This window comes from Macaca fascicularis, chromosome 14 (genome assembly GCF_037993035.2).
Source record: "Macaca fascicularis isolate 582-1 chromosome 14, T2T-MFA8v1.1".
Classification (NCBI taxonomy): Eukaryota; Metazoa; Chordata; class Mammalia; order Primates; family Cercopithecidae; genus Macaca; species Macaca fascicularis.
Genome location: NC_088388.1, coordinates 44126885 through 44140480, shown reverse-complemented (window position 1 = coordinate 44140480; position 13596 = coordinate 44126885). Strand labels below are relative to the sequence as shown.

Sequence of the window (13596 nt, the reverse complement as noted above, 5' to 3'; positions counted from 1 at the left end):
TTGATAATAATACTGCTGGGATATCCACTGATGTCATTACCTTCTTTACATTTCTGGTGATGTAATCCAGAGAAGAAAAGGAAAGAAAGGGTGGGGGATAAAGAGAATGAGAAAATGATAGGCAGATTTTTAAACCAATTTTTTAAATGTACTTATTTATTTATTAGGCACTTTAATTAAAAGCAATTAGAATAGTATATTCAAGAATCACATGTTCAAGAGTTATTTAAAATACAAATATTTGAAAACTAAGGAAAATATATTAACCAATGATAGTTATCAAAGATGTTCATAAATATCCTGGCAGTCAGAGCAAAGTAGGAAACATGAGTATATAAATTATTCTAATTTAAAAGGAAGTTGCATACGTAATCGTCAAGAAGTAAAGTCTGTGCTGTTTTTTCTATTCTAGAGAAGAGACATGTCAGGGTGGAAAAGCACCTTAGTGGACCAGGGTATTTCAAACCAAGAAAGTTTAAGAGACAAGGCATAGACACTAATCCCAGGACACTCATGGATTTTCTCTCTATGCTAAACAATAAGACCCACCCCACACATAAGGTATTTTTTGGTTAAATAGCATGCCACCTTTCTTTGATAATATATAGTGTGGTCTCATTACTTCAAAATTGTTGTTTCCAAAGAGCTTTACACACAGTTTTATCAAAGAACTAAATTCCCTATTATTGAAGAGCCTTGCTTAAGGCAGATGCCACTTAGCCATGGAACTGTATGGACTCAATGTGAAGTAAATACAAGCAAGATTTTGGGAATCAGAGGTCCTCAGTTGCATGACACAAAATTGCCACATGTCACTAAGAGTTTCGGAAGGACAGAGAGACCAAGACCCAGACACCACCTCAGTATGGAATGGATATGGAAAAGGATCAGTATTATCAGGGTGCAGAATGGAGAGGTTAAGAACATTTTGCAACATCTAATAGAAATGGTTTTCCGGGTCCCCCAGAAAGCACCTTACACTGGACACACAGTTGCAGATGATAAATCAGGTGAGAAATGAGTCCCATCAGACCCTCTGGAAGCTTGCCTGCTCCTTTTTAAGTCTTGCCATACATAGATAAGCCTGGAGCTATTTAGCTTATCTAAATCATGTGGGCTAAATTGGACACATTTTAGAGACTTCTCTGGGAAGACAAGTGCACCTCCTCAGTTTCGATGATAACCACTTCACAAAGTAACATCAGAATAGAGTGCATTACACTAGACTCAGGCATGAGCCCAAGGTTCATTCGTTACCCACAGCCTAGCTAGGCTGACAGAGCAAGCCTATAAGTTGTTTTCTATGTGTACCTTCTAGGAGTTTCTAAACATTTCTGGGAGTTAGTCTAACAGAACCTCAGACTAACATTAGGGTCTATCCTGTAAGCTATTCCCAACCTGTTTATTATCTTTTCAGCCGCAATGTTTTGAATATCTTCCTAATGGCAGCTATGACTATTCGTAAAGGAAAAAAAAAAAACTGCAACTTTGGACCATGACATGAAGCAATGCAGGCATATAGGGAGCCAGGGGAATTGCAATTCTAGTTCAGGTGAAGATCACTTGGGCAATAATGATAGGGAGAAAAATTAGAAAACTACTTTAAAAAACTTTCACAAGTATTGGAATGTTATTGTAAGTATTATGTCCTTAAAAATACCCTACAGTGGTCTTAGCACTAAGCTAGGTGCTATGTAGGATGCAGAGAATTTATACCAAAGGGACTTTAAAATTCCATGTTGAAGACAAAAATAATCAGCATACATAAAACAACCAATAGCCTTCTGATATAGGTTATACTTTAAAATATGGGGTCAATGCTATAAAATATATAAGTAATTAGGGAAGGAAGTGATTAGAGAATATCAAAGAACAGTCATACCGGAATGCTTGAGGCTGATTGGACTTGAAGGATGGAGGGGTTTAGGTATTTTATAGGTATAATAATAAAAGTAAATATTAATATCTAAGATTAATTCATTACTTCATGTTCTAGGTACTCTTCTAAGAGCTTGACATTTCTTTACTCACTTTATCCTCAAAACAACTCCACTAGGTAGAAATATTTATGATTTCCATTTAATGGATGAAGAGCCTTTATTTTATATTGTGAATGCTCGAAATCTATTTAGTCATAGAAACCTTTTCTCTCCTGGGCATCTTGTGGATTTGGTTTCTATTATCATAAAATACACTAATTGAAAACTTGAGAATGAATATAGCCTATTCTAGGAATTTATAGAAAACCGTATTTACTCAGTATCATTGAATAATGAGCTGTTTCAGATAAGGTTTTTTTTTCTTTTTTCAGTTCTGTGGTAAAAAATGATTGCATACACTACTTGCTCTATACTATCAGAATGTTTCTACTATCTTAACTTTGGTGTAAGGATATCCTTCCAATATATGTCTTTTTGTCTATTACCTTTTAAAAATGTGGTCATTAAAAATGTGAATCACTCAAAACAGCTGTTGATTATTGAGTGACGTTCTAGTGGTTTATTGAGGTACAGCTCATTGGTCCCTAAGTTAAATGTTCCCAGTCATGATGTTTTTGACCAACATATTTCTCTTTTACATAGATATTTTATCTTCTTTCCACACTGTCAAGCTAATCTCTACTTTTAAAAATGACATTTAGGAGGTTGCTCTCCTTTCCACTCTGATAAACTAAAGAGTTGGTTATGTGATGTCTCAGACAACAGGATCTCAAAGTCCCAGAAGCCTTTGGGGATAAAAAAGGATTGTGAAGCAGGATTTCACAAGTGCTGGATGACAATTTTGTATTCTGTGAATTGGTCTGGTGGGAGTTCTGAGAAAAGGAAGACATGGGCTGGGGACTTTAAGGCTTTATTGGAGAGATGGAACTTGAAGAGTAAAGAGTTGGGTAATACACAAGGAAAAGATGACTGTGTTCCCATAAAAAGGTGCTTTGTAGTGTGGTTATGGTTTTAGGGTCCTTTCCTCACTGTGAACTTGACATGTTTTGGAAAACAAGCCAGAGAAGCTTTTTACTTTTCTGAACAAGACCTTGAAGTTTATATGCAAATTGTTCTTCGTAAGTTTTAAATGTCTTTTTCTTTCTTCCTGAATAGCTGGCAGTCTCAACTGAGTGAAAACAGAATGAGAGGGGGCATTTCTAAAACACAGGGTTTCCTCAGATCATATTACTTCCTGTGAACTCAGTGCCCCTTGTAGCTTCAGGCAGTAATTTTAGAAGTATGATACTCAGACCAGCATCATGGGAGTTGCCTGGGAACTTGTTAGAAATGCAAATTCTACACCACACTCTAGACCTTCTGAATCAGGAGCTCTGTGGGGAAGGGCCTAGTGATCTGGGTTTAAATGAGAGCTCTCATTGGTTGATTCTGAAGTTCACTGAATTTTGAAAATACTGCCTTGGGGTTTTCATTGAAAGCCCTCAGAACACTCTGAAACTGTGTGCAAGCTTGTGTATACACGTGTGCCTACATATTCTGGAGGAAATGGAACCATAGTGTTTCCTGGGATCTTGGCCACTGACAATGTGCGAACCACTGTTGAAATACCAGGATCCAGCCTCAATGTTTCCAGTTACCATTCTAACTCTGATTTAACTTATAAGTATTTTCTTCTGGGAGATTTATAATTCAATCTCGGGGGAGATTCATTGCTTTCCTTTCTCAGTTTCTGAGCACTCCTTGATACTGAATTGCTTGTACTTTCAGCTTCCTGCCTTTTTGAGACTCACTGTGAGCAATTGTTTCATTACAGAAACTCCTGGCTTGAATGTGTTAGAGCCAAAGATCATGTCTAAGCAGCAATTCAGAGTTCATTACTGATATGGTATGGCAATGTCCCCACCCAAATCTCATCTTGAATTGTAGCTCCTATAATCCCCCTGTGTCATGGGAGGGAACCAGTGGGAGGTAATTGAATCATGGGAGAGGGTTTTCCCATGCTACTCTTGTGATATAGAATAAGTCTTACAAGATCTGATGGTTTTATAAAGGGCAGTTCCCCTGCACACACTCTCTTGCCTGCCACTATGTAAGAGGTGCCTTTGTTCTTCCTTTGCCTTCACCATGATTGTGAAGCCTCCCCAGCCATGTGGAACTGTGAGTCAATTAAACCTCTTTTCTTTGTAAATTACCCAGTTTCAGGTATTTCTTTATTAGTGGCATGAAAATGGACTAATACAATTATCTACAATTTCTTTGAAATGAATATTGAATAGTTTTTTGTTCTTACTCTGAGATTACTCAAGCTGCTGTGAAATGTTTACCTGTGGGTTTATGAACAGGAAATATTAAACTGTAGTACTCAGACCAATTAAAGCAGTGTCAGCATAAAATGACTAGTCATTTGTTAAAGGAGCATTTATTGAGAGGGTCTGGTCAGTGTTAGTCCCTGTACTAAGTCTTAGGCATACAGAGAGGAATATGACACAGTCTTTCCAATCTGGAGTGGGGACAGTGGAAGTGGACAGGGATTTGGAGAGGCTGTATTGTGGACCAGCTAGATTATAAATCAGTTAGAAAAAAAAGACTCTAAGACAAAAGTGACTAACTTCTCATGGAGTGGGGATATTTGGGGATGGCAATGTATATGGTAATCTTTCACAGAAAATATATTTGCGCCAGGTCTATTGAATGAGAAGAATTTTTTCCAGGTGAAATACTCATTAAGGGATGTATTCCAGGAAGTGATAGCAGCCTGATTATAGATGCGGTCATGAAAGGAATCTAATTGTATTCCAAGGATGGTGAGATTTCCAGTGTGGAAGAAGCACCTGCTTCATCCACAAACCCTATATAGGTTTGACATAGGTGAGGAATAATTAGACCACAGCCTTGCAATAGAGGCGGAGACCAGATTGTGAAGGGTAGTGTTTTCTAAACTGAGGAGTTGCAAGTTTTGAATTTTATTTCATAAACCAGTGTTATGTAATATTGTTATTAAAATGTGATCATTTGTAAAAAAGTCATGATTTTTAATATGCCATATAGTTACACAAATGTAATAGTACTTCCCTTAAAATTTCAGATACTCTATCATAAGTGTATCAATGTGGTTTTCTGCATCTGTTTCTGCTATTCCTTTTGCTTCAAATGACTTTCTTCTGAAAAAGTGAAGCCCTCAGAATTAGCCAGCTATTGAATATAATCATTATCGAGCAACTACTATATGTTAAATGTCCTAAAATTCTCATATTGAACCTTCAAGTTTGGTACGAGTTCCTGCTTTATGGATAGACAAACGGAAGAACAGTGACATCTGAACTTTCTCATTGCCTCATAGTGAGTAACAATTTCTCAGCTGAGAAATTGTGAAAATGACTTCCTAAAACTGTTTGGGGACACATGTAAGTCAGATATAGACTCAAATACAAGTTTCTGTCAATTCCTAAATATACAGTCATGGAGTAATTGAAACTGGATCATTTTCCTGCTAAAAAAAACCCTCAGGATAATGAGAGTAGCATTATTAGACTATTCGCTTAGCTTGTCTTTGAGGAAGAGACAATGGCAGAGCAATGATGCCATTGTAATTAATGGTCCAGGTGGCAGAAATACAGAGGAGTCAATAAGTGGCATTATGGGGTAAATGGTGAGGATTCTGTCTACTCCAATAAACTGTAATGCTTTTTAAATAGAGGCCTTGTTTTAATCATTTTATCATTGCCTTTTATAAATATTAAGTATCATTAATATTTAGAGAATCAATGTGTAGGTTGTCATGTTGGAGATTGTATTAGTTCATTTTCACACTGCTGATAAAGACATACCCGAGACTGGGACAATACTAAAAGGCAGAGGTTTAATGGAGAACTCACAGTTCCACCTGGCTGGGGAGGCCTCAAAATCACGGTGGAAGGCAAAAGGCACATCTTACTTCTCAATAGGAGAGAGAGGGAAGTGAAAGCGGAAACCCCTTATAAAACCATCAGTTCTTGTGAGACCTATTCGCTACCATGAGAACAGTATGGGGGAAACCACCCCCGTGATTCAGTTGTCTCCCACTGGGTCCCTCCCACAACACATGGGAATTATGGGAGCTACAAGATGAGATTTGGGTAGGGACACAGAGCCAAACCATATAAGATATTTACCATCTAGTCTTTGCATAAGGTTACTGTGTTTGTATTCTACAGAATTGGGAGTCAACCATTGTGTGATGAGGTGGGACAAGCATGGCTTTTAGTTAGGATGCCTGCATTTGTGTCCTCACAAAAACTTTCTAGTTGTGTGGCCGGCCCTGGGCAAGTTACTTGACCCTTGTTACTCTTTCTATACCTCTTACACTGCTAGCATTGCTAAAAGTGTGCTGCTGCATACAAGATAACACAAAAGTAGGAGAGGAATTTTACTGTACTCCATGGTTTCAGGAAAATATGATTTATATGTAAATAATCCTGATATTATTAACTAGAAGACAAAAATAATTTTTAAAACAGAAATATAAAACTTCAAATATATTTTATACTAATATATAACAGGGTTTATGAATATCCAAGATTCCAAGTGAGTGTTCACTCTTTTTGCCATGGAGATAATTTTGGTAGAAATGTTTGAAATGAGGGGCACGCCCAAGATGGCCAAATAGGAACAGCTCCAGCCTCCAGCTCCCAGCATGAGTGACACAGAAGACGGGTGATTTCTGCATTTTCAACTGAAGTACGAGGTTCATCTCACTGGGGCATGTCAGACAGTTGGCGCTGGTCTGTGGGTGCTGCCTGACTAGCAAGAGCTGAAGCAGGGCGAGGCATCCCCTCACCAGGGAAGGGAATTCCTTTTCCTAGCCAAAGGAAATTGAGACACACAACACCTGGAAAATCGGGTAACTCCCACCCTAATACTGCACTTTACCGAAGGTCTTAGCAAATGGCACACCAGGAGATTATATCCCAAACCTGGCCCAGAGGGTCCTACGCCCACGGAGCCTCCCTCATTGCTAGCACAGCAGTCTGAGATCTAACTGCAAGGTGGCAGCAAGGCTGGGGGAGGAGCGCCCACCATTGTTGAGGCTTAAGTAGGTAAACAAAGCCACTGGAAAGCTCTAATTGGTTGGAGCCCACCACAGCTCCAGGAGGCTGGCGTGCCTCTGTAGACCTCTCCTCTGGGGACAGGGCATAGCTAAACAAAAAGCAGCTGAAACCTCGGCAGAGGTAATTGCCCCCGTCTGAGAGCTTTGAAGAGAGCAGTGGATCTTCCAGCATGGAGGTTGAGATCTGAGAACGGACAGACTGGCTACTCAAGTGGGTCCCTGACCCCTGAGTAGCCTAACTGGGAGACACCCCCCACTAGATGCAGACCGACACCTCACACCTCACACAGAGGGGTATACCCCTGAGACAAAGCTTCCAGAGCAAGAATCAGACAGCAACACTCGCTGTTCAGCAATATTCTATCTTCTGCAGCCTCCGCTGCTGATACCCAGGCAAACAAGGTCTGGAGTGGACCTTAAGCAAATTCCAACAGACCGACAGCTGAGGGTCCTGACGGTTAGAAGGAAAACTAACAAACAGAAAGGAAACCCACACCAAAACCCCATCAGTACGTCACCATCATCAAAGACCAAAGGCAGATAAAACCACAAAGATGGGGAAAAAGCAGTGCAGAAAAGCTGGAAATTCAAAAAATCAGAGCGCATCTCCCCTTCCAAAGGAACACAGCTCATCGCCAGCAATGGAACAAAGCTGGACGGAGAATGACTTTGACAAGTTGAGAAAAGAAGACTTCAGTCGATCAAACTTCTCAGAGCTAAAGGAGGAACTACATAACCAGCGCAAAGAAACTAAAAACCTTGAAAAAAGAATGGATAAATGGATAACTAGAATAATCAATGCAGAGAAGACCTTAAAAGAACTGATAGAGATGAAAACCATAACACGAGAACTACGTGACAAATGCACAAGCTTCAGTAACCAACTCGATCAACTGGAAGAAAGAGTATCAGCAATTAAAGATCAAATGAATGAAATGAAGCAAGAAGAGAAATGTAGAGAAGAAAGAGTAACAAGAAATGAACAAAGCCTCGAAGAAATATGGGATTATGTGAAAAGACCAAATCTACATCTGATTGGTGTGCCTGAAAGTGACGGGGAGAATGGAATCAAGTTGGAAAACACTCTGCAGGATATTATCCAGGAGAACTTCCCCAACCTAGTCAGGCAGGCCAACATTCAAATTCAGGAAATACAGAGAACACCACAAAGATACTCCTCGAGAAGAGCAACTCCAAGACACATAATTGTCAGATTCACTATAGTTGAAATGAAGGAAATAATGTTAAGGGCAGCCACAGAGAAAGGTTGGGTTACACACAAAGGGAAGCCCATCAGACTAACAGCAGATCTTTTGGCAGAAACTCTACAAGGCAGAAGAGAGTGGGGGCCAATATTCAATATTCTTAAAGAAAAGAATTTTCAATCCAGAATTTCATACCCAGGCAAACTAAGTTTCATAACTGAAGGAGAAATAAAATCCTTTACAGACAAGCAAATGCTTAGAGATTTTGCCAACACCAGGCCTGCCCTACAAAAGACCCTGAAGGAAGCACTAAACATGGAAAGGAACAACCGGTACCAGCCATTGCAAAAACTTGTCAAAATGTAAAGTCCATTGATGCTAGGAAAAAACTGCATCAACTAGTGAGCAAAATAACCAGCTAATATCATAATGACGGGATCAAGTTCACACATAACAATATTAACCTTAAATGTAAATGGACTAAATGGTCCAATTAAAAGACACAGACTGGCAAATTGGATAAAGAGTCAAGACCCATCAGTTTGCTGTATTTAGGAGACCCATCTCACATGCAGAGACATACACAGGCTCAAAATAAAGGGATGGAGGAAGATCTATCAAGCAAATGGAGAACAAAAAAAAGCAGGGGTTGCAATACTAGTCTCTGATAAAACAGACTTTAAACCATCAAAGATGAAAAGAGACAAAGAAGGCCATTACATAACGGTAAAGGAATCAATTCATCAGGAAGAGCTAACTATCCTAAATATATATGTACCCAATACAGGAGCACCCAGATTCATAAAGCAAGTCCTTAGAGACTTACAAAGAGACTTAGACTCCCATACAATAATAATGGGAGACTTTAACACCCCACTGTCAACATTAGACAGATCAATGACACAGAAAGTTAACAAGGATATCCAGGAATTGAACTCAACTCTGCACCAAATGGATCTAATAGACATCTATAGAACTCTCCACCCCAAATCAACAGAATATACATTCTTCTAGCACCACATCACACTTATTCCAAAATTGACTACGTAGTTGGAAGTAAAGCACTCCTCAGCAAATGTAAAAGAACAGAAATTATAACAAACTGTCTCTCAGACCACAGTGCAGTCAAACTAGAACTCAGGACTAAGAAACTCAATCAAAACCACTCAACTACACGGAAACTGAACAACCTGCTCCTGAATGACTACTGGGTACATAACAAAATGAAGGCAGAAATAAAGATGTTCTTTGAAACCAATGAGAACAAAGATACAACATACCAGAATCTCTGGGACACATTTAAAGCAATGTGTAGAGGGAAATTTATAGCACTAAATGCCCACAAGAGAAAGCTGGAAAGATCTAAAATTGACACCCTAACATCACAATTAAAAGAACTAGAGAAACAAGAGCAAACACATTCAAAAGCTAGCAGAAGGCAAGAAATAACTAAGATCAGAGCAGAACTGAAGGAGATAGAGACATACAAAAACCCCCCAAAAAATCAATGAATCCAGGAGCTGTTTTTTTGAAAAGATCAACAAAATTGATAGACCGCTAGTAAGACTAATAAAGAAGAAAAGAGAGAAGAATCAAATAGATGCAATAAAAAATGATAAAGGGGATATCACCACCAACCCCACATAAGTAAAAACTACCATTAGAGAATACTATAAACACCTCTATGCAAATAAACTAGATGATCCAGCATGCAAACAGAACCAAACACAAAACCACATGATTATCTCAATAGATGCAGAAAAGGCCTGTGACAAAATTCAACAGCCCTTGTTGATAAAAATTCTCAATAAATTCGGTATTGATGGAACGTATCTCAAAATAATAAGAGCTATTTATGACAAAACCACAGCCATTATCATACTGAATGGGCAAAACCTGGAAGCATTCCCTTTGAAAACTGGCACAAGACAGGGACGCCCTCTCTCACCACTCCTATTCAACACAGTATTGGAAGTTCTGGCTAGGGCAATCAGGCAACAGAAATAAATAAAGCGTATTCAGTTAGGAGAAGAAGAAGTCAAATTGTCCCTCTTTGCAGGTGACATGATTGTATATTTAGCAAACCCCATTGTCTCAGCCCAAAATCTCCTTAAGCTGATAAGCAACTTCAGCAAAGTCTCAGGATACAAAATCAGTGGGCAAAAATCACAAGCATTCTTATACACCAGTAACAGACAAACAGAGAGCCAAATCAGGAAAGAACTTCCATTCACAATTGCTTCAAAGAGAATAAAATACCTAGGAATCCAACTTACAAGGGATGTAAAGGACCTCTTCAAGGAGAACTACAAACCACTGCTCAGTGAAATAAAAGAGGACACAAACAATTGGAAGAACATACTATGCTCATGGATAGGAAGAATCAATATCGTGAAAATGGCCATACTGCCCAAGGTAATTTATAGATTGAATGCCATCCCCATTAAGCTACCAATGACTTTCTTCGCAGAATTGGAAAAAACTGCTTTAAAGTTCATATGGAACCAAAAAAGACCCTGCATTGCCAAGACAATCCTAAGCCAAAAGAACAAAGCTGGAGGCATCACGCTACCTGACTTCAAACTATACTACGGGCTACAGTAACCAAAACAGCATGGTACTGGTACCAAAACAGAGATTTAGACCAATGGAACAGAACAGAGTCCTCAGAAATAATACCACACATCTACAGCCCTCTGATCTTTGACAAACCTGACAAAAACAAGAAATGAGGAAAGGAATCCCTATTTAATAAATGGTGCTGGGAAAATTGGCTAGCCATAAGTAGAAAGCTGAAACTAGATCCTTTCCTTACTCCTTATATGAAAATTAATTCAAGATGGATTAGAGACTTAAATGTCAGACCTAAAACCATAGAAATCCTAAAAGAAAACCTAGGTAATACCATTCAGGACATAGGCATGGGCAAGGACTTCACGTCTAAAACACCAAAAGCAATGGCAACAAAAGCCAAAATTGACAAATGGGATCTAATTGAACTAAAGAGCTTCTGCTCTGCAAAAGAAACTACCATCAGAGTGAACAGGCAACCTACAGAATGGGAAGAACTTTTTTGCAATCTACTCATCTGACAAAGGGCTAATATCCAGAACCTATAAAGAACTCAATCAAATGTACAAGAAGAAAACAAACAACCCCATCAAAAAGTAGGCAAATGATATAAACAGACACTTCTCAAAAGAGGACATTCATACAGCCAACAGACACATGAAAAAATGCTCATCATCACTCGCCATCAGAGAAATGCAAATCAAAACCACAATGAGATACCATCTCACACCAGTTAGAATGGCAATCATTAAAAAATCAGGAAACAACAGGTGTTGGAGAGGATGTGGAGAAATAGGAACACTTTTACACTGTTGGTGGGACTGTAAACTAGTTCAACCATTGTGGAAAACAGTGTGGCGATTCCTCCAGGTTCTAGAACGAGAAATACCATTTGACCCAGCCATCCCACTACTCGATATGTACCCAAAGGATTATAAGTCATGCTGCTATAAAGACACATGCACACGTGTGTTTATTGCGGCACTATTCACAATAGCAAAGACTTGGAATCAACCCAAATGTCCATCAGTGACAGACTGGATTAAGAAAATGTGGCACATATACACCATGGAATACTATGCAGCCACAAAAAAACGATGAGTTCGTGTCCTTTGTAGGGACATGGATGCAGCTGGAAACTATCATTCTCAGCAAACTATCACAAGAACAGAAAACCAAATACTGCGTTTTCTCACTTATAGGTGGGAATGAACAATGAGATCACTTGGACACAGGAAGGGGAACATCACACACGGGGTCCTATTGTGAGGAGGGGCTAGGGGAGAGGGATAGCATTAGGAGATATACCTAATGTAAATGACGAGTTAATGGGTGCAGCACACCAACATGGCACATGCATACATATGTAACAGACCTGCACATTGTGCACATGTACCCTAGAACTTAAAGTATAATAATAAAAAAAAAACAGTATATACATATGAATATAAAAAAACAAAAAAGAAATGTTTGAAAAGCATTGATCATTTAAGTGACCCTCAGTTTGGTTAATTGACAATGATGTTGATACGAACATTCTGAGTATTTTGCAAGGACAAATTATATCATGAATTTGAAATGATTTTGAAAACTCTAAAGAGTATAATGTATAAGAGTTTACTAAGGCATTGTTATTATGCATAACAAAAGGGGAATCTCTGTTACATCAAAATGTGTTAATTAATCATAACTCAATAAAAGTACCTCGGGTGGCCAGGATAGCAAACCATCTGCAGGTTCTTGAGGAAGATACATGAAAGATACAAGAATCTGTTGTCTTCCCCTATTAAGTCTTAACCTTCCAAGAGCAGGAATTGTGCCTGTTTTACTTGCTATCATATTCCCAATTCCCAGAATGGTGTCTGACACAGCAAATCTACATTTGCTGAAAAGTGAATTTATAAAGATTCTCAGAGCAATCATTTTTCTTATTAATGAATACATTGGCCCCCATCTGCAACTTATCCTGATAAGCTGGGCTCAACCAGGGTTGAACTGTCAGAATCTTTTTATTTTTAATCTGGCACCCTGAGTGGCATTAAAGATACCAGCAGTAGTAAAGATTTTACAAAGGTAAATATGAAAGACTGCCAAAGGTGGACACTAGTAAGAACAGATTTTAATCCCTAATAAACTATTGAAATAGGGAAGAGGGCCCAATGTAAACAGAAATGAACTTCAATTTGTGCAGAAATGACTGGGTGTTTTAAAGGGTGAATAAAGGAGTAGAAAGAGAGTGAGGCAGGGGCTTGAACATGAGTCAGGAAAGTGGAATTTACAAAAAGCTGAAAGGGTAGGTTTTTCATGTGAAACTCACCTGAATTTGCTAAGTGGCACTTGTGGAAGTTAGACTCAACTCCTCCACAGCGACTAGGAAAGGGGACCTATTTTCAAGTGTTGGCTGAAACAAACAGTAAATTATTTTGGCAGCCTTTACCTTTTCCAGTCAGAAACTTATGGGGTTTGGAATTCCCATCCTGGTGATGTGACCTTGAGTCATTAGAAAACATGTTAGTGCCTGTTTGAGTCTTTTAATGAGGGTTGGTTAATGGGGTGGACAAAAACATTTATCAGAGAGTCTGCTCAGAGGAGTCTGACTAGTGTTCAGTCATGGATAGGACCTTTGTTAGTCGCCTACTTTGATTTTCCTTGGAAACGAACTTAGCTTTGGTGTATATGATTTTACCTTCCTTAGGGTAAGAACTACAGAAAAAAAAGACTAATTTAAATTAAAGAGAATTTGATCCTCCAAAGTCTAGAGCAGTGGACTCAAGTCTTCTACTCTGTGCTTCCT

At 38.8% G+C, this 13596-nt stretch overlaps 1 protein-coding gene across 2 annotated transcripts in view; it reads left to right on the top strand.

Moving 5' to 3' along the window:
• The window catches only part of NELL1 (neural EGFL like 1), a 949455-nt gene that overhangs the window by 912783 nt on the left and 23076 nt on the right, over positions 1-13596 (top strand). The gene's annotated exons all lie outside the window — the stretch shown is intronic.